Raw genomic sequence first — 27,198 nt, forward strand, 5'->3', positions numbered from 1 at the left:
CCCATTTAAAATGCATAAATGTGTCCAGAACCAGGGGCCACAGTCTAAGGATACGGGGTAGACCGTTTAGGACAGAGATGAGGAGAAATTTCTTCACCCAGAGAGTGGGGAGCCCGTGGAATTCGTTTCTGAAGGGGAGTTTGACAAAGGAAGTAAACTTTAACATAATTTGAGTGTTTCTGCTGCGAGGCTTTGTTATTATCTGTTACTCTGGATGGAATCTTGCACTTCCACCAGTAGTGGGCAGGACCAGAACTGGGGTACGGAAGGACCAGTTGGGAATGATGAGACGTGGACAAGGGTTGGGATGGGGGTGGGTGGGTGGGGTGGTGTGGAGGAAGGGCCAGAGGGCAACGGTGAAAGACTCTCAGGGTGGAAAGTTGAACACACAGTTCGGGGAAGGGTAGAAGGCTGTCTGGGGGTGGGGAGGGCACCTTGAACAGATCGTCTGACAGTGCGCCCTCATTACCCAGACAATGTCGCAAGCACCTTCGCTTGTCTAGGGATGCGATAGCTCACATTTATCGCTCTCTCCGTGAAGACGTAATGCTGCAATGACTTGGAGGACATCCCATGCAGGTTGGTTTGAAGGCGATTGCCGCATTAACTTTTCTGCCCCAGATAACAGGAAGGGGAGGGGATCGGGAGGGAAGGCGGGAGTCAGGAGCAGGGGACCTAGCCAAAACTGGGCACTTGCTGAGAAATATAAATTGTAACTGATGTATGTAGTTTCTGGGTATGTTCATATTCATCTTGACTTTGTATAAAAAGAAATGATGGAAAGTGTCCAACGTCACACAGTTTGCTGACAGTTGTGTCGCTGGCCAGGGGGTTTCTACCAGGGCAGGGGTGGGTGTAGCGGGGGGTGGCCAGGAGGTTGTCTGTGAGGTTGGGTTTCACAAATGCAGGACACCATTGCCGCAGCGGGCAAGGCAGCCATGCAGTTGCGTACAGCGCTAACAGTCCACTGTGAAGTTAGGCCACGGGTCGCATGGATGTCCCCCATGTGACCCCCCTGGGTGCCCTCTGGCCCCAGCCAACCCAAAAGCTGTAAGGGTGCACTCCAGCGCAACCAGTACCATCTTGTTAGCCGGGATGGTGCGTGTGGGAAGTGTAATGTGTATATGCGGCTGCAGCTTGTCAGCCTCCCGAGTGTCAATCACGGACCCGGCGAATCCCGCACCGTTTTCCATTGGAGTCGATTGTGTTCCAAGTGGCCCCGGTGCTAGCCCCTCTAATGTTGCTGAATCGATTCAGGTGCAGCGCCAGTTTTACTGCCGCGAAAGTCCACGGATTCTGCATTGGCGTCAACACTTAGACTCAGGGACGGAGAATCCCACCCCTGAGTTTTACATTTCAAATTGGACACAAACCAGGAAAATGGTTGAGAATGTAGTTATCCACTGACAGAATTAGCTGCAGGGTGCAGGTACAATGGAAACATTCTCTGTGTTTCCAGACAAGATACCAATAAAATAATCCAAAGACTGATTACCATCTGCAGTAAGGACAAAGGAACATAAAGACTATCTCATCTCAGAGGCCCTGTGACGAATGGAGGAATTTCAGATATATTGTTTTCAGGTATTTGGTGAAATTAGGGTTAAAAGTCTGGGTTAGAGTGTGTTTGACTGCTGCAGTCATGTTGTAAAATAATCTTGGTTTGAAAGTTCGGGAGCCAGGGGTGCAATTAATGTACCATAAAAAGCTTGGGCGAATGGAATTTTGTTTCGATTATGGGGATTCTCTGTGGAGTTAATTAAATTTCCTCTTGAGAGGGATGATGTCGTTGCTGGGTGGAGCTAAGGTATAATGCATTTTGTCGGAAAAGCAGGTCAGCTCTGTTCTGGATGAAGCTGTGACCACAAGTCAGGTTTTGCTCTCTGCAGTTCTCGGCAGAATGTAGCTGTGTGTACAAGTGAGGCAGTTCTGCTCTCATTGTAGGTTAGTTACAATAGATTAACTGTATTGGAAGAAGTTGAGGCTTGACTGAGAACAAAGGGGAACTGAAACAATCTGAAACAGCTTCTGATGATATACAGCCAGAGTTTCTGCTTGGGTCTGACAGGAGTCAGATCTTTTCTGTAAAGCAGCGTCAAGAGATCTCTCTTTCTCAAAGAATAACTCTGCAGAGCAAGTATTCCTCTGTGCCATTGGTATTTAAAGTGGATTGTGAACTGAGATGGTTTTTTACCTTTTGTTTAAGTGGGAATAAAGACAGCAGTTAAGGGTATTGTATTCACAGTATTTAGTAGTATTATTTATGGGGTAATTGTCAGCCATTTTAATACTGTTATATTAATGTTTTGTTTTAATATACCATGGGCTGGATTCTCCCAAAATGGAACTTTGTCCCCACACCGGCTTAAAAACGCTGGCGTTTGACCCTGGAGTTTCCTATAAAAAAGATCAGACAATTCAATGCCCTGCAGGGGGCTAGCAGGGGCCCAGAGTGATTCACGTAATAGGTGGTGAGAAACACGCCATCGGGAACTCGGCCGGTCGGGAGCAGAGGATCGCTGGGCAGGCCCCTGGCAATAGGCCTCTAGCCGCGTGGTGTACTCCGCGAACACGCCGATTCTCGGATCCTGGAGGATCGCTTGACCGGAGCCGGACCCGATTTTGGCGTGAAATTGGATTCTCCGCGGAGAATCCAGCCGCATATCCCTATTTCTTTGTGAAATCACTCCTGGGGCAAAGTATCCTTTCCTCACAGTCTTAAAAAATTAAATTAAAATATCAGGATTTCTGTCCAGTGTCCTAGCCACTGTTGGGTTCTGATCTAGGATCATAATAGCTCTGGCTCTAACTACCTAGACTGACGAGTGTATTCACGTTTCCTCATGAAGTCTACAAAGAAGGTGGTTAAAGGCAAGCCAAGGGAGCTAACCTAAGGCCCACCCGGCCTGTGTCATTCTGTTGGTCTATGTGCCTATGCTGTGAAGGAAAGCAGCTGAAAGTTTTCCACACTGAAGGTATGTGTTGAACCAACCAGAACAAGACCCCTGCAAAAATAGGCACCATTTGCAGGAATATCTTGAAACTTTCTCTCTGACTGTGGAAGTCAACAGGCCAGCAAAAAAAGGACCGCAGCTGGAAAAAGGAACTGAAATTTACCGACCAAGTCACAGAATACATGAATTGAAGAATCAACTACCCACCTGCAGAAGTAATTTATACAGGGATCAGCTCATAACGGCCACAAGCATCATTATCTATTCCTCACAAATCAAAGACTGTTCCTTGTAAATTTTTATTTATATTTATTTACTATTGGACTCGTCCTCTTAGGTAATTTTGGACATCTCAATCAAATCTCCCTTCAGCTTCCTCTGGTCAAAGGAGAAGAACCCCAACCTATCCAATTATTCCCTGTGGCTACAATTTTCCTGTTTGCACATCGTGAAGCAGTGAATGTGACTATCTGGATAATGCAGTAACGTTTTAGGGTTTATTTGCATTGTCCACACTGAGAGTGACTCACGACAATGGTTTGCTGAGGTTCAACCAATTGGGTCCCTGCATTTGTCAGAAATCTGTCAGGTCTCTGTCCCAGGTGACCTTTGTATTTGAGGGAAACCTTGAGCAATCACTGACGCGACAGCCAATGAGAAGTTCTTTCCTTCCTAGACCTTGCTGAGGCCTTCAGAGAACTGCGCACGTATCACAATGAGATGGTCCAGCTCACAAAGTTCATTCCTGTGTATAGATCCTAAGTCAATGAGAGCCCTGTCATGTAATGAATTCCACATCCAGTTGAGTGCTGTGCCTTTCCAAAGCAACACTTAAACCTTGCTGAGCAGCCGTGCAGGTGCAATTTAAGCTGATGGGAACAAAGGAAATGGCTTCACCAAGGTGAATACGCACCTCTCACATCAGGCACTTTAACCCCTTTTGAAATCCAGTCTAGGGTGCTCGTTGGATCCTTATTCACCTAATTCAACGTCATGTGTGCAGCTTGAAAAGTCACCAAGGGAGAACATTCAGCCTTAAAGCTGACACTACATCGCCATGGTACCTATTCAAGATGCTCAGTACACTCTTCAGAAACAGGTCATCATACAGTAAAGAACAAAGAATAAAGAACAAAGAAAATTACAGCACAGGAACAGGCCCTTCGGCCCTCCCAGCCTGCACTGATCCAGATCCTTTATCTAAACCTGTCTCCTATTTTCCAAGGTCGACTTCCCTCTGTTCCCCGCCCGTTCATATATCTGTCTAGATGCATCTTAAATGATGCTATCATGCCCGCCTCTACCATTGTAAAATGGCACATTGGACACATGAATGTAATGTTAGTCACGACAACTACTCATGTCATCCACAAACAAACGACGCCAGTACAACAGCAGCAGTTAGATCAATAACCTTGATGAGCACTTCACCCAAAGCAAAGATTGGCTCTGGAATGGAATGTAGGGTATCCAATATTGGACGGAGTATTCCAAATGCAGCCTTAACAATAAAGTGTACAAGGTTAAATAACTTTTCAGCTTATAATCAAATATCCTAGACATGTATCCCAGTAATTAGCTATTGATCAAAGATTAATATTGCTGGATACGTAGAATAAATGGCTAATAAAAATACCAAGTTATTTCGCTCTTTTGCTTTTCCAAATGAAGTTTTACAGTTTTAAAGGTATTATATAAATGCAACCTTTTGTCATGAGATTATTATTTAGGGAATTTTTAAAGAAAGTGTTGAGTTGAAAACAGCAATAGAACAATTTGAAGACAATTGACAATGTTTCACAATTTCTGTTTCAATACAAATTATATAAGATTGATTCATATTAAAAATGGTGTGCGGTTCCTGAGCTTCCTGAACTGCCTCTTTGTAGATTGCATTGAATGCTCCCAATCACCATGGAGACCTGTTTGGAGTTATGAGAAAATTATACACCATTGCCAGCAGTTCCCTCCTCCAGGCTGTTTACGGCATTTCATTTGACTCTGCGTGCTTTGCCAAAAAGCTAATATTTTCTAACAGAAGGACAAATATTATTTCAAGTGTTGGATCTTTTCAGAATCTCAACACAGGAATTATGCAAAAGAGAAGTGGGGACTTTTCTTTTCAGTCAAACCCCTTCATAGGAACACAGGAGCAGGAGAGGGCCATTCATCCCATCGAGCCTGCTCCACCATCCAATATGATCACGATTGATCATCCACTTCAATGCCTTTCCACCCCACAATCCCCATATATCATTGGCGCTTAGAAATCTGTCAATGTCTACTTTAAATATACTCAGTGACTGAAGTTCCACCTTCTTCTGTGGTCGGGAATTCCAAAGATTCACAACCCTCCAAGTACAAAGATTTCTGCTCATCTCGGCCCTGTGTGTCTTCCCCCTTATTCTGAAATTGTGTCCCTTGGTTCTCCTTCCCCAGCCAGGGGAAACAGCTTAGCTGCATGTATCCTGGGCAGGATTCTCCGTCTCGCCAGCCCCGTGTTCCAGCACGGCGCACCCGTGCCGACAGCAGGATCCTCCATTCCAGCAGCGGCCATTGTGGCTACCCCACGCCGTCGGGAAACCCGTGGGCATGGGTGCGCTGCCGGCAAAGCGGAGGGTCCCGCAGCCTGTCGATTCCTTTAAATATTTTGTAGACTTCCTTGAGATCACTTTTCATTCCCACTCATCTACATTTGTGCCTTTGAATCATCTTCTTTGTTGCAAATGCTGTGTGCACTCAGGTGGAGTGACCTTAACTTAGTCTTTTTGACAATATTCCACATTCTACGTTTCGTTGATGCCGGCCTAGATTTTGCCTGACTTCTATGTCCAATTGTCACTTTTCTACTTCCCATTACCAGCTGTACTCCCTCACCATTTGAGATACTCCTTAGGTTCCTGTCCCCCTACCAACCTAATTTAAACACTCCCCAACAGCATTAGCAAGTCTCCCTGTGAGGATATTAGTCCCTGTGCTGTTCAGGTGTAACCTGTCCACCTTGTACAGGTCCCACATGCCCCAGAACCGAGGATACTCCTACACTACCTGCCTGTATCTCTTAGAATGCCTAGTGATTAACCATTCCCTTTGCCTGTATGCTGTTAACCTGCAGTGTGTCTACCTTCCTAAATGTGGCGTTCACATATTTTAATGCCTTGCGGATGCACAACAGTGACTCCAGCTGCTGCTCAAGTTCCAAAATGCAGAGTTCGATCTTCTGAAACTGGTGACACTACCTACAGATGTGTTTGCCTGGAACATACCGTGTGTCTGTGACTTCCCACATACCACAGGATGTACATTCCATTCGATTGAGCTGACCTGTCATGCCGTCACTATAAAAACTATTTATTACAATTAGAACAAGTAAAATAATTGACTCGCTAGTCACCAATCAGCGACTTCCCCTGTACCAAAGTAAAAGCCAGCCACTGGAAACTGAGGAAAGGTGGAAAAGGAAAGGATCACCTCCTTCCCTTCTTCAATAAACTCCCTCACTCACCAAACTCTAATGCCACCCAAATCAGCACTCCGTGCAGACCTTTACACTCAGTGTTACAGTTAATTAAATATCAGTACAATGCCCATGAAATAGAAGGCTTATCTTCTTCTTTCTCAATATGCAAAAGGAACATTCTTTGCTTGTGGAATTTTAAATATGCAAATGGGACCATTGTATGGGTACAGCAAAGGTGCAATCCTCAGCCAGCTTCAACCTTCCAGTCAGCTCAAACATGTAAAACAAAGTTTATGATAAGTGCATTGATATAGGAGGGCATTAATAAAATTTGATTCCACGTTGCACGCAGAGATATTAGCACAACCAGAAATCTTGGTCAGAGAGCTGGGTTTTAAGGAGTGTCCCAGAAGATGAGATAGAGAGGTGAAAGGTTTAGAGAGGGAAATTAAGAGCCTAGGGCCTTACCTAAAGACAGCATCAACAATGGTGGAGTTATTTGGACATGCGCAAGTGGTCAAAAATTGGAGGAACTCATGTATCCAGAGAGGGTTGCAGGGCTGGAGGAGGTTGCAGAGAAAGGGCAGGGCATGGCCATCGAGGGATTGTAAAAGTGAACGTTTTACATCAACGTTTTGCTGTGCTGTGATCCAGACAGAAAGAGTGAAAGGGACATGTTGCAAATTAGAATATGGACAGAGGAATTTTGGATGACCTGAAGATTATGAAGAGAGAGATTGACCAGTAACGAATGGCATAAGGGCACGGGATGCCAGAAAAACTTAACAGGTCCGCAGTACTTATGGCACTTCATCAGAACTGGACAGAGGGAGAATGTGTGAGATACTAAAATGTAGCTGGGAGAGATTGCAACAAGATGTAGCAACGTTAAGAACAAATGATGGCCTGGTGTGGGAGGGTGAAGGTGTCTGGGATTTGCCTTGACACAATTAATGTATGGGATATTTAAATAAAGGGGTTTGGGATGGAGGAGGAAGACCACATTCTGAAGCTGAACTCACTGTTGAGTCCGAAGGGCTGCTACGTGTTCCAACCAGAAGATGAGATGCTGCTCCTCCAGATTGATTCAGGCTTCACTTGAACATTGCTGCCAGCCAAGGACAGACATGTGGACATGAGAGCAAGGTGCTGAGTTAAAAGACATGGCAAAAGACACATGTGGCCGGCACAATAGCAAAGTGCTTAGCACTGCTGCTTCATAGCACCAGGGCGCCAGGTTCGATTCCCGGCTTGGGTCACTGTTCTCCCCGTGCCTGCGTGGGTTTCCTCCGGGCGCTCCGGTTTCCTCCCACAAGTCCCGAAAGATGTGCTGTTAGATAATTTGGACATTCTGAATTCTCCCTCTGTGTACCCGAACAGGCGCCGGAGTGTGGCGACTCGGGGCTTTTCACAGTAACTTCATTGCAATGTTAATGTAAGCCTACTTGTGACAATAAAGATTATTATTATTAAAATGTATACACTAGGATGTTACCAGATCTCAGATTGAAAAATCCACAAGTTTTGGTATATTAATGGAATATGGAACTCAAGGCTAGTTTTTGTATAACGGGTAACAAGGAATAGTGTTGTGCTAATAGCTTTTTTTTGTTACATTGTCCCATTTTCTAAGCCTCCTAAATCACCAAACATTCCTGCTGGAAACAGCAAATTGTCTGAGTGGACTGGTAGGTGTGGAAACCTAATCACTGGGGGTGGCACAGTGGCACGGTGGTTAGCACTGCTGCCTCACAGCGCCAGGGTCCCGGGTTCAATTCCTACCTCGGGTGACTGTGTGCAGAGTTTGCACTTTCTCCCCGTGTCTGCGTCGGTTTCCTCCGGTGCTCTGGTTTCCACCCACAGTCCAAATATGTACGGGGTAGGTGGATTGGCCATGCTAAATCACCCCTTAGTGTCCAGGGACGCGAAGGTTAGGTTATGGGGTTACAGCAATATGGTGGGACATGGATGGGTGCAGACTCGATGGGCCGAATGGTCTCCTTCTGCACTGTAGGGATTCAATGATTCTATTTCCCTCGGTTGCCAAGATGGCAATTGCTACTTCCTGTGAAAGATTGTTCAGTGGGAGCCTCAATGTGACCAAATTACCGATGTACCAGATAATTGCGATGCATCTCTGATGGCAGCAGCGAATGGATTTGGCGCTGGGAGTGCCAGCAAACCACATGAGGCCGCCTCCTCTGCGCTGTCTGTGTCTTGGGCTGCTGCTGCTGCGTCGTGAGATCTGCGGAGGAGACTGGTAAACCTCTGGCTAACTAACATGAGGTAGAATTCTGGCTCTTGTGTCGATCTCCTGCCAAGCCCTGAGGTTAGGTCTGTCAGTCACATGCAGCTTTTCAGGGAGCACATTCACGATTTACATTCAGGGAATCATTTTAATGAATAAATGGAACGACACGGCTGAAATATTCAGTAGAAGTTTCCGTTGTGTATAGAGCTTTAAAACCATTTCGATCCTGCGGCTAATAATTACTGATATCTATCATCACTTGGTTTAAACTTTTGACATCTTTTTATTTCTGATTAGGCGTGTTTTATTAAACAGTATTTTATCAGGAATTCAGATTCACTTTTCTATTTACTGTTGTAAATTAACTGAATTAAAACTTGAGACACGGAGGACTGTATTTGGTATTACAGCACGCCAGCTATAAATGTTTCCATTCCATTTTGGGGCTTGTTGTCACCTATGACAAAACACAGGAGGCATTTTGGAGCTCTACGGAAGCACAGGGAAGCAAAAGATGTACAAAGATCTGGGAGCCCTGTTTTCAATTACTACGTTTCAATCATCTTATGAACTGAAATTGCGCCAACAATAATTCTCGCAAAGAATGGCGTTTATTTCACTCTGGCCGATGTAGTCAGGATATCTCTAACATACCTGATTGTTCCTATTACATACCTATTACTCGGCACATTACAGAAACAGGGTATTTGGGTTTAACAGGTCCATGTCAGTGCTCATACTCCTCCTGTCTCTCTTTATCTCACTCCAGTTCTTCTCCCCCATGTGTTTAACTTCCCTTAAATACATTCATGCTATTTACCTCGTGCCCCTTAGAATAGAATCACTACAGTGCTGAAGGAGGCCATTCGGCCCATTGAGTCTGCACCGTCCCTCTGAAAGGGTACCATTCCTAGGGTCAGGCCCCCCCCACCCTATCCCTTAACCCAGTAACCCCACCTAACATCTCACCTTTTGGACACTAAGGGGCAATTGATCACGGCCAATCCACCTAACCTGCAGATCTTTGGAGTGTGGGACGAAACCGGAGCACCCGGAGGAAACCCACACCGACTTGTGGATGACAAGATCCACATTCTCACCACTGTGTGAGCAAAGAACTTTCTCCTGAATTCCCTCTTGGGTTTATTCGTGGCTCCCTTGTATTTATTGCCCCCATTCCTGGTCTTTTCCTCCTAAAGGAAATAGGATGGGTAATCGAGAGAACTAAATTTGCAGGACAATGGGTATTGGGCAGGGGCTAGGGACTGATTGGATTGCTTCTACAGAGAGATAGCATGGATTTGATGAGCTAAACGGTCTCCTTCTCAACTATAATGACGCTAAGTGGAAACCTCCTCTCCCACACACATCTCCAATCAAAACCGAGACATGGGAAAGAAAGCCCCATCTTTAGTGACCTCCTTCGGAGAGGGTGAACTGAATCTTTGGTGATTTATGTGTTTTGTGTCTAAAATGTAACCTGAGCAATCAGATACTTAGGGTGCATTTTTATAGAAAATGGCTTGAATGGGGAATGCCATGCCAGCTCTTCTACATGTTCACAAATTAAACAAAATCCCAGTGGTACAATTGGCATGGAACAGTACATGGCAGTGAGGGTGCTTAATGACACACTACTGAAGTAAGAGGGTTTTGCAAATAGATATAGGGCGCAATCTAACGGCTGTGTTGTGCATAGCGTGGATCCGAACAGCCGGTTAGATCACAGGAGAGGCTGAAATCGGGATCCACGCCATACGCCGATCGGTTTCTGATCTAACCATCCTGTCCCCATTGGCGAGAAATCAATAATCACCAATTCAAGGCAATCCCCATACCGTTAACGGGATGGACCGCTATCTAGCGGCCACCGGTGATATAAACGCCTCCCCAGCGAGCGGTCTTTAGCGCACCTATTTAAAAACGTGAAGCTGGCGCAATGACTGCTGTGGCGATCGGAGGAGGTGAGTAACCATCTTGGGAATCGGACAATCAGCCCCAGTGCCCGGGGTGGGTAGAAAGCTCCCGGGGGCAATAGGCCTGGTTGGTGGTGGGGGGGGGGGGGTCTGCAGCATTTGCGGGAGATCAATGGTGGATAGGGGAGGGGGTGAGGGGATCAGCACCCAAGGGTCCACCTGTCACCCACCCCTCAAAGATAATGTATACCCATAACAGAGGTGATGTCATTAGCAGTCTGCCCGTCCCAACAAACACCCCCAGGACAGACCCCACTGTCCGTAGTAATATGGTGAAGGTCACTTTAACTCCCACTGACCGTGATGGCCTCTGGCTGCACAGCTGAAGGCCGTCGCTAATCAGGAACAGGCAATCTTAGTCAGCGCCGGCCCTAGAGTTGCTGGCGCCCCGGGCAAGCTGAACTTCGGCGCCCTTGGGGGGGGGGGGGGGGGGGGGGGCCGAGGGGGGGCGGACCCGAGGGGGGGGAGCGGACCCGAGGGGGGGGAGCGGACCCGAGGGGAGGGCGGGGGGAGCGGACCCGAGGGGAGGGCGGGGGGAGCGGACCCGAGGGGAGGGCGGGGGGAGCGGACCCGAGGGGAGGGCGGGGGGAGCGGACCCGAGGGGAGGGCGGGGGGAGCGGACCCGAGGGGAGGGCGGGGGGAGCGGACCCGAGGGGAGGGCGGGGCGGGGCGGGGCGGACCCGAGGGAGGGCGGGGCGGGGCGGACCCGAGGGGAGGGGAGGGCGGGGCGGGGCGGGGTGGACCCGAGGGAGGGCGGGGCGGGGCGGGGCGGACCCGAGGGGGGGCGGGGCGGGCGGACCCGGGAGGGGGGCGGGGGGACGGACCGAGAGGGGGGACGGACCGGGGGGGGGCGCCCTGGGGGAGTGCGGCCACACTGGGGGAGTGCGGCCACCGCGCATGCGCTGGTTGGCGCCGGCCCAACTGCGCATGCGCGGGACCCGAGTCTGGCGCCCCCTAGCACATGGCGCCCCGGGCGACAGCCCGAGTTGCCGGTGCCTTGAGCCGGCCCTGATCTTAGTTACCCGAGGACTTGACAGCTGCCAAGTGGATTCCCCTGGGCAGCGTCACCATATCGCAGGCGGGTGTTACTGCCTGTCACCCCAATCAGACTGTGAGGCCTGGACACTTTACCTGAACACTGGAGGCGTCAACACCACAGAGGCAGCAGCCAACAACCAAACACCCAAGAGCTGGGCCTCAGTACTGGGGAAAAACCCCACTCCCCACCCCCCTACCAGTGGGTGGGTGTGTGAATCAGGGAAGAAACCTGCGCCCGGCCAAGTAATGTTCCCAGCAGGGTGATGTACCATCAATTGGACTCGAGTCGTGAAGAAGTTCCATATATCAGGCTTTAATCAACTAGTTGTGTGCCCGGCAGTCGACTTACAGAGAAAGGCCGACTGCCGGGTCCTACGGGTTCTTATACCCTGCCTCATAGGCGGGACTACTTGCCTCTCGGTCAATGGGTGAGCAGTCACATGACTAGCCTCAACCAATCAGCAGAGAGGCACATGACCGACCTGAGCCAATGGGCAGCGAGTGCTCTGCATCAATGGCAGATCGGTACCGTCAACCTCCTAGTTATACCACCACATTCACCCCTTGTGGAGAAAGAAGCCGGGGGGGGGGGGCAGGAGTAAGAAGGGGGGGCGGCTGTTGGACTGGTGGTATGACTAGAGAGAACGAGGTGTACCGAGGTAAATCGCGGCTGCCCACTGGCTCGCGACGACTGTGCAGATGCAAGACCGGCAATGAACAGTACATAATTAGAAAAAAAAACGAAAAACATGTGCAACTTATACATTGGAACTCTGAATGACACAAGGGGTCCGATAAAAGTCCAGTGGAACATCAGATCGACACGATCAGTCTTTCGGGCGCCCTCGATGTTCTGCTGCACCGTAGCAGCGGTGCCGGTGACGTCGGGCCGGTGGCCGTCCTTGACTCCGGGAGCGGGCGGTCGTGATCCTGTGTCTGTACCCCTGGTCGGTGCTAGCCAAGCTCTGGCCGGGGGAGGGGGTTCCTGTGTGCTGGGTTGTGGGGGCGCCAGGGGGGGTGGGACTGGGCGGAGGGTATTGATCTGGGGGGTTGGGGCCGCATCGGGATACTCCACGTATGCGTACTGCGGGTTAGCGTGGAGTAACTGGACTCATTCCACCAACGGGTCGGACTTGTGCACCCGCACATGCTTCCGGAGCAAGATGGGCCCGAGTGTGGCCAGCCAAGTCGGGAGTGGGGACCCGGAGGACGACTTCCTAGGGAAAACCAGAAGACGTTCACGAGGCGTTTGGTTTGTGGCAGTGCAGAGGAGAGACCAAATTGAATGGAGGGCGTCGGGGATGACCTCTTGCCAGTGGGAGATAGGGAGATCTCTGGACCATAGGGCCAGTAGGACGGTCTTCCAGACTGTGCCATTCTCCCGCTCGACCTGCCCGTTACCCTGAGGGTTATAACTGGTCGTCCTGCTAGAGGCGATGACCCTGCTGAACAGGAATTGACACAGCTCGTTGCTCATAAAGGAGGACCCCCGGTCGCTGTGGATGTACGCGGGGTAACCGAACAGGGAGAAAATGGAGAGGAGGGCCTTGATGACGGTTGTTGTGGTCATGTCAGGGCAGGGGATGACGAAAGGGAAGAGGGAGTACTCGTCAATCACACTTAAGAAGTAGGTGTTGCAGTTGTTGGAGGGGAGGGGACCCTTGAAGCCCATACTAAGATGTTCGAAAGGGCAGGACGCCTTTACCAGATGCGCTTGCTCGGGGCGGTAGAAGTGCGGTTTTAGCACTCTGCGCAAATGTGGCAATCCCTGGTCACGGTCCTGACCTCCTCAATGGAGTAGGGCAGGTTGTGGGTCTTGATAAAGTGATGGAAGCGGGCTACCCCTGGATGGCAGAGGTCCGCGTGGAGGGTGTGGAGGCGGTCAATCTGCGCGCTGGTGCAGGTACCGCGGGACAGGGCATCAGGAGGCTCGTTGAGCTTCAAAGGACGATACAAGATATCGTAGTTATATGTGGACAACTCGATCCGCCAGCGCTAGATCCTGTCGTCTTGATCTTGCCCCTCTGTTTATTGTCAAACATGAAGGCCACTGACCGTTGGTCTGTGAGGAGGGTGAACCTCCTGCCGGCCAGATAGTGCCTCCAATATCGCACAGCTTCGACTATGGCCTGTGCCTCCTTTTCCACCGAGGAATGGCGGAGTTCGAAAGGGTGGAGGGTCCGGGAGAAGAAGGCCACGGGTCTGCCCGCTTGGTTGAGGGTGGCCGCCAGATCTACGTCAGACGCGTTGCTCTCGACCTGGAAGGGGAGGGACTCATCGATAGCACGCATCGTGGCCTTTGCGATATCCGCTTTGATGCGGCTAAAGGCCTGGCGGGCCTCCATTGACAATCGAAAAGTGTTGGATTGGATGAGGGGGCGGGCTTTGTCGGCGTAGTTCGGGACCCACTGGGCGTAATAAGAGAAGAAGCCCAGACAGCGTTTAAGGGATTTGAGGGAGTTGGGGAGAGGGAGTTCCATCAGGGGGCGCATGCGTTCGGGATGGGAACCTATCATTCCGTTACGCACTACGTAGCCGAGGATGGCTAGACGGTCGGTGCGGAACACGCACTTATCCTTATTATATGTGAGGTTAAGGAGTTTTGCGGTACAGAAGAATTTTTGGAGGTTGATGTCATGGTCCTGCTGGTCGTGGCCGCAGATGGTGACGTTATCAAGATACGGGAAGGTCGCCCGTAAACCATATTGGTCAACCATTCGGTCCATCTCCCGTTGGAAGACCGAGACCCCATTTGTGACACCGAATGGAACCCTTAGAAAGTGATAGTGGCGCCCATCAGCCTCGAATGCGGTGTACTTGCGGTCACCCGCGCGGATGGGAAGCTGGTGATAGGCGGACTTAAGGTTCACCGTGGAGAAGACTTTGTACTTCGCGATCCTGTTAACCAGGTCGGAAATGCGAGGGAGAGGATACGCGTCCAGCTGCGTAAACCTGTTGATGGTCTGACTGTAGTCAATGACCATTTGGTTTTTCTCCCCAGTCCGAACTACCAGCACTTGGGCTTGCCAGGGACTGTTGCTGGCCTTGATGACTCCTTCCTTTAGTAGAAGGTCCGGTCCTGGGCACTGTATCGTCTGCTCCTAGTGGTGACGGGTTTGCAATCCGGGGTGAGGTTCGCAAACAAGGAAGGGGGGTCCACTTTGAGGGACGCGAGGCTGCAGACAGTAAGGGGGGGTATAGGGGCGCTGAATGTAAAGGTCAAGCTCTGCAGGTTGCACTGGAAATCCAGTCCTAAGAGTGCCGGTGCGCAGAGGTGGGGGAGGACGAGGAGTTTGTAATTTTAAAAAACCCTCCCCTGGACCGTGAGGTCCGCTACGCAGCACCCGGTGATGTGGACGGAGTGCGAACCTGAGGCTAGAGCTATCTTATGCTTGACTGGGTGAACGGGGAGCGCGCAGCGTCTTACCGTATCGGGGTGGACAAAACTCTCTGTGCTCCCGGAGTCTAGTAGGCAGCTCGTTTCGTGTCCATTGAGAAGGATCTGTGTCGTCGCCGTGGAGAACGTGCGTTGCCGTGACTGGTCGAGAGTCACTGCAGCGAGTCGTGGCGGGGCCTGGGTCGTCTTCGCTTGCGGAGGAGTCGCTGGTGGGGTCCTCTGTATTGATCCAAAATGGCGGTGCCCGTTGGCCGCACGTGGAGTCGGGGCCCCAAGATGGCAGTGCCCAGGAGCCACACGTGGAGCCGGGGCCCCAAGATGGCAGTGCCCAGGAGCCACACGTGGTGACCGGGATCCAAAATGGCGGCGTGGTGGCTAGGGGCAGGGGCAAGGAGGTCCGTGGGTCAGCAGCGACCGACTTTGATTGACAGGCCACTGAATAGTGACCTATCTTACCGCAGCTCTTACAGACTGTGGCGCGGGCTGGACAGCGTGGGCGGGGGTGCTTGGCCAGGCCACAGAAGTAACAGCGGGGCCCCGTGAGCTTATCGGGGTGCCCCGCAGTGCAGGCCTGGGGGGGTCGGAGTCGGCGGGGGACGGGGGTTTGCGTGCCACGTAGCTCAAGGGGCTGCCGCGCGGCTGGGGGCATATGCGTGGGCTTTTCGGTCGGCAACCTCCAAAGAGGATGCGAGGGTCCATGCCTCAGCGAGTCTTAAAGTGTCCTTTTCTAATAGTCGCTGGCGTATTGCAGAAAGTTGCATGCCTGCAACGAAGGCATCCCGAATGAACAGTTCCGTATGTTCTGCCGCAGTAACTTGCGGGCAGGCGCAGTTTCTCCCCGAGGGCCCGATAGAATTCATCAAGGGTCTCACCGGGGAACTGCTGCCTTGTAGCCAGGAGATGCCGTGCGTAGACTTGGTGAACAGGCCTGCGAAAATGTCCTTTCAGAAGGTCCATGGTCGCGTCATAGTCTTGTTCATCCTCAATCATCGAGTAGACGGCGGTGCCCATGCACGAGTGGAGGATGTGGAGTTTCTGCTCCTCGTTGGGCTGGCTGCCTGTGGTGGAGAGGTAGCTGTTGAAGCACGCCAGCCAATGTTTAAAAGTTGCTGATACGTTTGTAGCATGCGGGCTGATGCGGAGGCAGTCTGGTTTGATCCAAAGCTCCATTTCCAAAATTCTAGCTGATTAAATTGATGTACCATCAATTGGACGCGAGTCGTGAAGAAGTTCCATATATCAGGCTTTAACCAACTAGTTGTGTGCCAGGCAGTCGACTTACAGAGAAAGGCCGACTGTCGGGTCCTACGGGTTCTTATACTGCGCCTCGTAGGCGGGACTACTTGCCTCTCGGCCAATGGGTGAGCAGTCACATGACTAGCCTCAACCAATCAGCAGAGAGGAACATGACCGACCTGAGCCAATGGGCAGCGAGTGCTCTGCACCAATGGCAGATAGGTACCGTAAACCTCCAAGTTATACCACCACACAGGGCCTGGAGTCTAGGGACTTGAGTCTGGGGCCTGGGGTCTGGGGCCTGGTGTCTGGGATCTGGGGCCTGGGGTCTGGGGTCTGGGGCCTGGGCCTGGGGTGTGGGGTCTGGTGCATAGGGGGCCCCTGCGGTGGCCAGGGTACGTGTGCAGCGTGGGATCCCTCAGCACAACCAGCTGGTTGGATGGAAGGGTAGGGGAGGCTTGGGGGACTCGAGCGAAATCGGTCTGTCACCCTCTCCAATTGCTCACAGATGTCACATTATGGATGGTATTATGGACCCTGCAGCCGCTTCCCTCGAGGTGGTGATGGCAGACCAGGCAGCCAGCTAACGGAGAAAGCAGCAGCATCGACAGAGGCTCGAGGCGGTACCCAATGTGCAGGAGCTCACCCCCCAAAGCATGAGCACCTGGTCGCACATCAGGTCAGGGAGGGACCCAGAGGGGATGGCCAGCAATGGTGTACAGTCGTCGCTGGTCGTTCAAGGAGATGTCAGACAGCACGTGCTGCAGGAGACTCCGCCGCAGCAAAGGGACAGGGTGGCACTGTGCCATGCCCTTGTGGACCTTGTACCACGTGGGGGAGGATAACCACTCCTGGTGTCCATGAAGGCCATTGTAGCCCTGAACCTTTCCGCCTCATTCCAGGGCCCGGGCCGGGATCTGTGTGGCATATCCCAGCCTACAGCCCACAAGCGCATCTGTGAAGGCATGGATGCCATGTTTGCCCGGACATCTAACTATATAAACTTTGATCTGAACCAAACCCATCAAGATGTCCGGGTAGCAGGAATCTCCACCATCACTGGGATGCCCCAGGTCCAGGGAGTAATTGATCGCATGCATGTCGCCTTGCGTGTTGCGGACAGTCTGGGAGCTCCCTTCATCAACAGGAAAGGGTTCCATTCCCTGAATGTTTAACTTGTGTGTGACCACCACGTCAAGATCATGCGTGTGTGTGTGCCTGCTTCCCTGGGAGTGTGCACGATAGCTACATCCTAGGGTAGTCAGAGATCCCCGGCGTCTTCGAAGGACACTCCAGGTTAACCGGTTGGCTCTTCGGGCATAAGGGGTACCAATGAGGATCTGGCTAATGACACCAGTGTGGAGGCCAGTGGCCGATGCGGAGACCTGATATAATGAGGCCCATGTGGCCACCCGAGCTGTCAATGAGCTGTCAATGACTAGTGCATTGAACTGCTGAAAATGTGGCTCCGATGACTCTGGTGGTGCACTGTAGTACACTCTGGAGGGTCGCCTGTCTTGTGGTGGTCTGCTGTGCCTCGACAACCTGGCACAGCAGTGGAGAGTCTGGAGCACAACGTCAGCAACATGGGGCGACATGCTGGAGGTGGAGGAGGAGGTAGATGCAGCCTTGTCTGAGGAGGAGGGTGAGGAGGCGTCGGACCAGGAGGGGATGGAGGACAACCAGGGGAGGACCCATGGGAGCAGCCTGAGGATGGAGGACAGGCGGCGGCAGCAAGGGCCCAGCATTCCCAGAGGACCAGGGAGGCCCTCGTCCTCGCTTGCTTCTCACAGGACGTGGCTTTGTCCATCATCTCATCCCCTCCCCTTCTCAGCAACTGGGATGTGCTCAGCAGCACCTCGGCAATCCCACCTGAGACGAAGACATGCTCAGCAGCACCTTGGCAAGGTAAACCTGCATCAGGGACACATCCCCCAGCGACTGGGACATGGTGTCGAGGTCCTCAGCCATGGCTCTCACTGGCTGAGCAACACCTTGGACACCACGACTTATGCTGTTGACAGGCTCCAGGCTGTCCATTGCAGTCACCACCCTGGCAGTGTTAGCATCGGTAACACGTATTGCCGGCGCCGTCTCCTGCGCCCGTAGCCTTTGGGACTCCACCAATCGGTCTGGACCCACTGGAGTGATGCTGACACCCCCTTCTGAGTCTGACGGCCTCACTCTAGAGTTTCCATCAGCTCCTGGGTAACCTTGTCCAGAGCCAAGGTACCGGACTGGGACCCAGCTGGGTCCTGGGATCCAGCAGACCTCAGACTGCTGTCCCGGAAGCCTGTCCATACCTTTCTTCACCGAGGTGTGTGTTTCTCATAGGGGATGAGGACTCTGATGTCCGGCACCCCACCTCCCGCGTTTGCCCTTTCCCCCGTGTTATGGGCTAACTTTTCCTGCGAGGATAAAGCGAGGGCATCGTGAGCTGCACACGGGGAGTAGGGGGCAATGTCGGGGGACAGGTGTGTGCATCGCTGCTGGTCATGGGTGGGATGTGAAAGTGGGTGCCAGGGTGTGGTATTGCGTTAGGGGAGGGGGGTGCGTTGCCGTCCGCCGGATCATCGGGTGGGGCAGCCAGCGGTGGCAGTCGGGACCGGTGACAGGTGGCTGGTGCCAACACACCCGGACAGCCCGGTGGAGGTCGTTGAGCGCCTTGTGGCACTGGTAGCGATCCTCCTCGTAACTCTCCCTAGCTGGCTGCCACTGCTGCTGCCTCTGAGGCAGCACTGTCTGACCTGTGGCTGACCCTCTGACCCCCTTGAGTGAACAGGGTGTCCCGCCTCGACTCCACCGTGCCCAACAGTTTTGCCATGTCGGCACCTCCGACTCGTGGAGTGGGTCTGCGCAGTGTTTTGGCTGCGTGCTGCCTGGGCTTGCTTGGAGCAAACGGTTTAAGAGCTGCTCCCCCTCGTTAGCAGAGAGCGTCCGGGTGCAGTCCAGGCGAATCAGCCAGTGGGACGACCAGTTCCGATGTGAAACTCTCGAATCTCACCTGGTCATCCGTCGGGAAGTACCCAGCAATTCTCACCTGCTATCACACTTAGTGTTTTGCCCGTTAGATCATGGCCATAATCTCTTGGGATTAAAATGACTAAAACAAGTCATGAAATAAACTATTTAATAATCACATTGAAATTTGAAGCCCTTGAAAACTATTTTACATTGTTTCACAAACTAGAGTCAGATGACTCTAAGAAAGACTGGGAACAGCAGCAATGGATGTAAATACTATTCAAATGACAAATTTGAATAATTTATGGCATTTTAAAAATTTTTATGAGGCAAGATGTGCCAGGCAATTGAACAAACAACCCTTGCAAACTTCCTACTGTGTCTTTCCAAACACTCTCTCTGGGACTGCCTGATATTCATCTTGCACAATTGTTCTCAAGGATTGGATATCATAACACATGGAGATAAGTATTTGTAATATGAGAAACTGGAGTGAGATTTCTCACAGAATATGTTCACATTGTCCATGAACTCAGACCACTCTGATGCAACCAAGATACCGATACGGTGTTTGGAAAACCGCCAGCAAAAGATAAGTTACTGCTTCCAATCTGGTACATTAATAAAATAATCCAGCAACAATTTAATAAAATGATTAAAGACTGATTTACGTTTGTGTTTTAGTTGGACACTTTTGAATGTACTCAGTCATGGAACTTTCCACAGAAACTGATCTAATTGCTGGTCTCTGCAAGGTCCTATTGAGTGCAATGGAGGGTCATTTCACGATCTCTGCTCCTAGCAGGGAACGTTGCTCAAAAGCATTGCGGGTTGGAGATTTGGTACCACAACGTTGTAATTCTATGTCGGAGCTGCACTCTCTGAAAACCAGGGTTGGTATCTGGAAGTGCCTGATCGCTGAATATACCTTATCACCAGCTTGTGGTAAATGTACATCTTCTATCTGCTACCGTTTGTTATGACCTGAAATGAATGACTGGTTTATTATGGTATTCTCAGAAATAACGAAAGCACCACTCCTGTCCCCGAAGGGCCGCCCTCCTCGACCTGCACCCAGATCAGAGTCTTTATGCAGAGTAGTTTCTCCTTGTTAAGGGGAAACCCTGCCCCCAATTATCAGGGAAGCTCATACTCAGCTGTGTAAGCGGGAAATCGAATGGAACACATTTCTTGGGTCCCCAAGGGGGAGTCGAACAATGGATCCAATAGCATTGCTTGAAGCAGAGCATGATGTTCTCCTGGTGGACAGGCCAATGGTTCTTCTTTAATCCAAGTCACCAAAAGAAAGATGAACTCATCCTTTACCTCAGTGCTATTAGATGTTACTGGCATCAATTAAGTCCTCACTTTTCCCTTCATAAGAGTTACAGTTCGCTATGGAAAGTGCTTTGGGAAGCCACGTTGTCACATTTCATAGAATTTACCGTGGAAGCCATTCGGCCCATCGAGTCTGCACCGGCTCTTGGAAAGAGCACCCTACCCAAGGTCAACACCTCCACCCTATCCCCATAACCCAGTAACCCCACCCAACACTAAGGGCAATTTTGGACACTAAGGGCAATTTATCATGGCCAATCCACCTAACCTGCACATCTTTGGACTGTGGGAGGAAACCGGAGCACCCGGAGGAAACCCACGCAGACACGGGGAGAACGTGCAGACTCCGCACAGACAGTGACCCAAGCTGGAATCGAACCTGGGACCCTGGAGCTGTGAAGCAATTATGCTATCCACAATGCTACCGTGCTACCATGAACACAAATATTTCCTCCTGAAAATGTAAAAATGTACAAGCAGCAAACACCCATTTCTTACATTCCTGATTTATCGTCTGCTCATGAATTCCCTTAGAGGTGGCTTGCGGCGACAAAACAAACGGAATAGATGTGAATACCAAGTGCTTTAATTTAATGCTGTCTTTGACTGTGATGGCAATGACAAAATTCTCAGGATCTGGACATTTGCCTGTAATCTGCCGCCTAAATCATATTATGGTTTAAAGATTGCAATCCGTGCAGTGGATTACAGTAATTCAGGATAATGCTGGAGTGTGCCATAGTGTACATTTCATGATTCATCCCATCACAATGATCCACATCAGGTGACCATTAAAGGACTGCTATGCCCGAACACACACACACACAGAACATGGTTTCGCTCAGTTAATGTTAACACCGGTGGCATAATCAGGAACAACCTGGGGGAGAGAGAGTCCAGAACATCATCTCTGGCATTCAGCTTGGATAAGCCGAAGCAATGAAATGCTGGCAGAGTTAGTGTGAAAAGGCTGAAGGTCCTGTTTCACCATCGTGCTGCTCCTTATGTTTAATGGGCCAGTCACAGCAGAATGTTGGACAAGGGTGTGCGAGGACAAAGAAATGTCACTCTACGCCAACGGCAGAGTGGTGATGGGAAGACCGGCTGGCAACCTCCCTGATCCAGCAGCCCCCAGGATCGCCATGCCCCTCAATTTTAACGCTTTTGGGATTTTTCTTTTGAATACTTGAAGGAGGAAATAAATGCCTTAATTGGAAACATTTGGACGGCTGTGGGGAAGGATCAGGGGATTGGGAATAATTGGATCCCTCGAGAGCACTGCATCACTCTATAATTCGATGGTCACAGGGGATATTTACACTGAGTTGGTTCCTCATAGACGCTTTAAGAGGTTGACTAATGTTTATTAAGCAGAGCCAACACCTTTTATAATATTTGTCACTAAACAGCCTAATTCTATCGCACTGCTGACTCTCCAGGTGTACAAGAGGTGATTGATTGATTGATTGATTGATTGATTGATTACACGCTGGTAGTCATTTGGGCCAAAATCCAGAAGGTTACAGTTGACAGGAACAGAAAAAGAGTTGTACTCTCTCAGTGTCTATCTGATCTGGGAGCAACAGAATCACACAGGCCAGTGCTCAGCAACTTGGAAGGTCATTTGTTTTCTGCCAGTCCTGTAGTTCTTCATCCTTGATGAATGACATTAAGATGGAAACCCTTGACAGAACCTGAATACCAATACAATGAAGTCCACACAACCACCAAAATCACTATTGATTATATCATTGACATGCTGAAGCTGGACAGATCAGGGCTGACAACTCCACAGGGGCTCCTGGGATGTCGGGCTCGCTCCCCATTGTTGCTTTGCTAAAAGGCCAGAAAGTGGAGATAAAAATACAGAATTCAGAAGATATATTAAATCATGCAAATGAAGTAGTTCCTGAAACATTAGCCATAACTTAGAACCCTGGTGCAATCTGCACTAACACAAGGATCATTTAGGTAAATGGCTGAGATGCCATTTAAAGCAGTGTTTTTCAAACTGTTTTTCCCAGGACCCACTTTTGCCAAGTGGTCGACCCTGGAGACCCTGGAGCTCGCTGATCTTCACGACCAACACCAGCCATCCTTCATAACCCATGGCAGCCAAACTTCATGACCCACACCCGCCGACCTTCACGACCCACACTGGTTGAACTTCGCAACATGCTATTTCCTCTTACCTTTAATGCGACGGGGGAGCCGACTTGGTCCTCATGAACTCACTCCAATCATGTTTATAGGAGGTGTGGTCAACGCGCATATCAGGTGCAGAGTTCAGCCAGTGGCAGGGGGCTTGTTTAGCTCAGTGGGCTAGTTTGTAATGCAGAACAAGGCCAGCAGTGCCGGTTCAATTCCCGTACCAGCTGAGAATTCTGAATTCTCCCTCTGTGTACCAGAACAAGTGCCGGAATGTGGCGACGAGGGGATTTCCACAGTAACTTCATTGCAGTGTTAATGTAAGCCTACTTGTGACAATAAAGATCACTTCATTTCATTTCATTCATTTCATTTCCCTTTGTGCTGTCTTCATCTTTGTGGGGATGGAAATTCTAACCTCGCACATATAGGTCGTTATGAAGGGCAATGGCAACAAAATGCTTGTTTTACTCAGCCAGCAATGGATAATCCTCGGAGACTGCTACTCTAGAATGCTGACAGCCTCATGGAATTATGGCATGTTTTTAACGTGCAGTCACAGGTAAGGTGCAGAAGTTCAGTCTCTTAATTTGGAGTCAGATGTAAGTGACTCTGGGGTCTCAATCGCAAAAGCATTTTTCACCCACCTCTTCTTTTTCAAAATCTGAAATTTCACCTTTGAACCAAAGATTCAGACAACCCTCACTGCTTCCTCCACCTGCATCAATTCCCAACTTTTACCGTGGGCATTACTCTGAACAATCTCATCATCACCGCAGTAGCCACATATAAAACGCATGCGAGTAAATTTATGTTAATCCACTTTGCAATTTCTACTCAGTGATTCTTTATGGAAGGACAATGTCTGCTAGTTGATTGAGTTTTATTGAAAGTCCTTCAGCTGTATATTATTCGGATCCCGGTATTTTAGTAAATCATGTTTAAGATATTGGTAGTTCCCTACTGCTGCTTGCTTTCAGCCAGCCCACTGATGCCAGGTGTTTCGAGATTGTGGCCCAATAGTTTTTGCACCTTCTCTCCCTGTTGCTAGGAATCATAGAATTTACAGTGCAGAAGGAGGCCATTCGGCCCATCAAGTCTGCACTAACCCACTCAAAGAGCATCCTATTTATGCCCGCGCCTCCACCCGATCCCCGTAAGGCAGTAACCCCACCTAACCTTTTGGACATTACGAGACAATTTATCATGGCCAATCCACCTCACCCGCACATCTTTGCACTGTGGGAAGAAACCGTAGCACCTGGAGGAAACTCACGCAGATACGGGAAGAACGTGCAAACTCCACACAGTGACCCGAGGCCGGAATTGAACCCGGGTCCCTGGAGCGGTGAGGCAGCAGTGGTAACCACTGGGCAACCATGTCGCGCGCTCCAACGTCCACGCTGCCCCTGAAAAGCAGCTTGTTGTGGCGCAGCGTGGCCGATAAAAGCCAGGAGACCCCGTCCTCGGCATCTATCTGGCTCGCAACGCCTCGCAAGATCTTTTTCAAAATAATTTTACAGTACCCACTTCATTTTTCCAATTAAGGGGCAATGTAGCATGGTCAATCCACCTACCCTGCACATCTTTGGGTTGTGGGGGTGAAACCCACGCAGACATGGGGAGAATGTGCAAACTCCACACGGACAGTGACCCAGGGCCAGGATTGAACCTGGAACCTCGGCGCCGTGTGGCATCAGTGCTAACCACTGTGTCAATGTTCTGCCTGCCTCGTGCAATCTAATGGGCAGGATTATTTTATAGCAAATCTGCATATTAAAGCCATGCAATTATTCTCACTGTAATGTGCAGATTCCTGAGTTACCTGTGGCATAGGATTTATCCCCTTTGCCTTGGAGACCCTGGGCCAGTGCTGTTCAGCACTGTTCTCCACAAATTGGGACCAGATAGAATGTCACTCGTGGAGGTCTCCCAGGGGACTGGAGGTCCCCAGGTGCATCCCCTTTGGGTGGGGTGATCCCCTGGCACTGTGGCTGTGACCCAGGCACTACCAGCCTGGCAGCATGGAAGTGCCACCTGGGTATCAGCCTTGCACTGCCATGGTGCACAGGTTGGAACTGCCAAGCTGGCATAAAATACAACGCTGGTGATTTGGCTGCAGTGCCCTGTGCTGGGAATTGGGGGTGTTTGGTGGTCGTGTTGGGGGCATCAGTGATCAGGACGCTACTTTAAATGGCCACCTTTGGCTACACTGAGGAGTTCCTATGAGTGGAGCTCCTCAGTGTAGAGAATGGGGCCGCGTGTTGCCTGCTGAGGCCCCTTATTTGACGCGAGTGGCGTTGTATAGTCAGGTGATTCTCAATTTTGCTCCCATTTAGCTGAATTGTGCTCATAGTTTCTTATTCCTGTCCTGTGAGAAAGGCCTACCTCACACCTCCCCATCCAGTTCCACAGCAACTGGCTGAATAAACAACCAACCTTTCTTTCCTTGTGCTATTTCAGGTGCCTGCCTGTCACCTAATTATAGCTTGCAGCTAATTAAGAGGTTTATTGTTTCTTGCATTTAATTGGCTGGCAAAATGTGTGTGTGGTGGTGGTGGTGGGGCGCGGGGGGAACTTGCATGTCAGCTCTATAAACAGCAGGTATTTACTTCTAGTTGCGCACACAAACCTTCGTAACCCTTAGTTTCTCCCCAATGAGGTATCACTAATTCCTAAGCATGTGCCTCCAAATTCTCCTGGCATCCATTCTATCTTTGAAGGACACTCTTTCAGTAACCATAGGATCTCTAGGATCCCTACAGTGCAGAAGGAGGCCATTCGGCCCATCGAATCTGCACCAACCCTTCGAATGAGCACAGGACCTATGCCCACTCCTCCCATATCCCTATCACCCCATAAACTAACCCGCACATCCCTGGGACACTAAGGGGCAATTTATCATGGTCAATCAATCTAACCTGCACATCTTTGCACTGCAAAATTCTGCAAGATGTTCGGACAGCAACGTGAGCGGGGAAAGGGAAGTGCTTACGATGCGGGCAAATCTGCTTTTGCATTAAGAAGAAGGCGAATTGATGAGGGAAGAAGAAAGTAAGAAAAAAGTGAATCATCCAGCTGGAACACAGGAAGCTTGACAAAGGCAGAGCAGAAGTGGCATTATAAATGTAGCTAAATAATTTATATCCCCTTCACAATTTCCAGTCCCTCTTTGGTATATACTAACAGAACACCCACTTTAAAAATATTCTCGATCCTGATGAATGCCTGAGTATACAAAGTAGCTTTTAGCAGATTGAAATCGATAAATGACTCACAGGGAATGAAGACATAATGAGTTTGGAGTGAGGGAGGCCAATGATTCACTCGGTTCAACTGCTGGTGTCAGCTCTCTGCTCAAGAACCGAAATGCCAACATATATATTGTGCTGAATATTTCCCGTATCGTAAGGTAGCGAGTTACAAGTTGGAGGGAGGATTTATTTTGTGGCACAGTCAACGTTGAATTCAAACTGTTTTGTCGGTATGTTTGTTGAAAATGGCGGTAATTTTCTTCCGAGACGGATCATTCAATCCAAAATATACCAGATACCTAAATGACAAAATTGTGGTCTGATGTTTTGTTGCCGAGGTCTGTTAGAATAATGAATATTAATGCTAATTACAATCTAAGTTCCAGTCATAGCACAATGCACGGTAGCATAGTGGTTAGCATCAATGCTTCACAGCTCCAGGGTCCCAGGTTCGGTTCCCGGCTGGGTCACTGTCTGTGCGGAGTCTGCACGTCCTCCCCGTGTGTGCGTGGGTTTCCTCCGGGTGCTCCGGTTTCCTCCCACAGTCCAAAGATGTGCAGGTTAGGTGGATTGGCCATGCTAAATTGCCCGTAGTGTCCTAAATAAAAGTAAGGTTAAGGGGTGGGGGGTTGTTGGGTTACGGGTATAGGGTGGATACGTGGGTTTGAGTAGGGTGATCATGGCTCGGCACAACATCGAGGGCCGAAGGGCCTGTTCTGTGCTGTACTGTTCTAAATCTAAATCTAAATGCTCAACATAGGACTGGAATAATTTACATAGATAGTGTGCTTTATGTTTAGATGTTGAGCGTTTCTGTGTTTTGGATCACAGCACCAGCTCTCCACTCTTACATTACTCAAGACGGACCCCTTGTCCTTACAGCAGAACAGCAGGCGGATAGCTCCCTGGTGCACAGAAGTCAGCCTCCCACAATCTCAAGTGTGAAACATGTGAAAGTGTGGAGGAGCCTTGAGGAATCATTGCTGAAAGCTTCACTCCTTTCCCATTTGGTTATATCATGATGCAATCTTTTTAATGTTGTAATTTTATTTCTGTGTTGAAGCTTTTGAGCTGTCCACAGTTTCACTCCAAAGCTGGACATTGGTAACTCTGTAATTAGCCTTGCCATGGCTCTATTAGCATGTGAATAACTCCGAGCTAATCATTTAATTTCTTTCCACC

This window comes from Scyliorhinus canicula, chromosome 15 (assembly GCF_902713615.1).
Source record: "Scyliorhinus canicula chromosome 15, sScyCan1.1, whole genome shotgun sequence".
NCBI classification, from domain to species: Eukaryota; Metazoa; Chordata; class Chondrichthyes; order Carcharhiniformes; family Scyliorhinidae; genus Scyliorhinus; species Scyliorhinus canicula.